The following is a 2,500-nucleotide window of genomic DNA, read 5'->3' as shown; positions in this document are numbered from 1 at the left end:
TGAGGCGCACCAAGAGCATGGCTTCATAAACCTCATTCAAAGAGTGTGAGCCCTAAAAATATCAAGTCATGTCGAGTACAATCGGTGGATTCTGCCAGATCTTGCAGGAACTGAGCCGCCTGAGGGGTCAGGGGGGCGGCTGTCGAGTGAAAGCGGGCGCGAGGGCGTTGTGGGCGGGGCGGGGCGGCTTGGAACGACAGCTTAACTCAGCAGGTAAAGATAAAGTGTTGACTTGCTGGCGAGGTTTTTAATCCCGACAAACTTTTAGTAAAGAGGGCGCGACCCCGATGCTTTTTTGTTCTTTCTAAAAATCACTCGTTTAAGTTATACAGAACAATATGGATCAGAATCATTTAAATTGTCACAAATATATTGGTGGGAATTATTCTGAAATATTGGCTATAATTTAATTTTTGCTGTTTTCACTGTAAACATTCCAGAAAGGGGTGCTAAATTTCCATGTGATGTGAGAGTGACGTCAGTTTGAATTTTCCCCCACCTAAAAAATGTGGTAGCCCTTTTGATGAATACAGAAAATATACACACATTGTTAAGAAAAAAATGCATTAACGCAGGGGTGTCCAAACTACACCTTCTTAAATTTGACCCGTGAGATATCATGAATTTAAATGGCCAAAGGGGGATTTAAATTCATTTTGAAAATTGCTCTACATGTGGCTGTTTTGTCACCATCACGTGGACAACATACATAATTTAGGTATTTGGCCACTTTAGCTTTCATTAACCCAAAAGTGCAACATTTACTTATATAACCCAAAGCAAACAACCTTCCCTAGTCATGGTGCAAAAATATATATATATACAGTGTTTCCCATAAACTGCCAAGATACCTGTGGCGGTGGGGGCGTGGCTATGGGCGTGGTCACCATGACATCATCGAGTAATTTGCATAATTTACTACAATGATATGATTTTCTCTAAAAAGGCTTAAAAAATGTATACTTACTAATTAATAATAACAGTTTTGTTTTAAACGTCCATCCATCCATCCATTTTACAATATAATTACAACACTTTATGTACATATTTATATACAGATTTGAACAATAAGTTATTCACTGAAATATATTTATTAATTGTGCTTCTTACAAAAAATATATCTTATAAAATATAAAAGCTAAAATGTCTCAAAGCTCTGCCCCTTTAATTAGTGCATACTAAATAATTTAACTTTAGCCTACTACTACAACCATATTATTTACCAGCAACATAAAGTCAAACAGAGGCAGAGGTATCCTGCCACAGTCAGTAACAAATAAACAGAAAACAGTAGTGGTCAAATACAAATAAGGCAACAAGAGAAGTATCCTACACTTCTCTTTTGTAAAGTAAATCTGAACAGCCTATATGGGCATCTACATCAACTATATGATTTGCCTGAGAAGCTAGACAGGACAAAAAAAAAAAAAAAAAAGTTTATTTGTGGCGGATGTAATTGTTTCGTGGCGGGCCACCACACATAAATGAATGTGTGGGAAACACTGATATATAAAATAATCGAACCAACACAAAATGCCAACAGACATGGTCATACATAACACAATAAAACACAATTTGTGGATAGTATTAAAAAAAACAAACGTCCAGGCACCATAAACAAATTCAGAATTACACCCATTTGAACAACCTTCCCTAGTCATGGTGCAACAAATATATATATATATATATATATATATATATATATATATATATATATATATATATATATATATATATATATATATATATATATATATATATATATATATATATATATATATATATATATATATATATATAATAATCGAACCAACACAAAATGCCAACAGACATGGTCATACATAACACAATAAAACACCATTTGTGGATAGTATTAAAAAAAAAAAACGTCCAGGCACCATAAACAAATTCAGAATTACACCCATTTGAATCAACCCCCGCGACCCCGAGAGAGATGAGCGGTAGAAATTGGATGATTGTGGCCGTTTTGATGCCATCCTGTGGACAACATGCATAATTCAGGTATTTGGCCACTTTTTCTTTTATTAACCCGAAAGCGCAACATTTACATATATAACCCTGTCATGTCTTTTGATCATGTTTGGTTTGGCTATGTTCTGTTTGGTTTTTGGGCTTTTTTAGTTTCTGTTTACGCTCCATTGTTTCAGTTACCATGCCGACCAATTAGTTTTCACCTGTTTCACGTTTTGGACTCACGCACCTGTGTTAATCATGTCACTACTATTTAAGCCTGTCATTTTCAGTTGGTTGTTCTGGTGACATTGCTACCCATGTCACCCCTGACACTCTTGTTTCATGCGATTCCATAGTTTATGCTGTTTGCTTACTTGTTTTCATGCGATTGTTCGTTTCATGCCATGCCACGTAAGTTTTGTTTTGTTTCATGTCATGTCCATAGATTCTGTCTTAGTGTTAGTTTTGTTTTCATTCGCTAAGTTTGTGTCTCCGCCTTGTGCGCGCCTTTCGTTTGTTTTTTTAA

Source organism: Entelurus aequoreus, linkage group LG08, assembly GCF_033978785.1.
Source record: "Entelurus aequoreus isolate RoL-2023_Sb linkage group LG08, RoL_Eaeq_v1.1, whole genome shotgun sequence".
NCBI classification, from domain to species: Eukaryota; Metazoa; Chordata; class Actinopteri; order Syngnathiformes; family Syngnathidae; genus Entelurus; species Entelurus aequoreus.
This window is presented reverse-complemented; position numbering follows the sequence as displayed.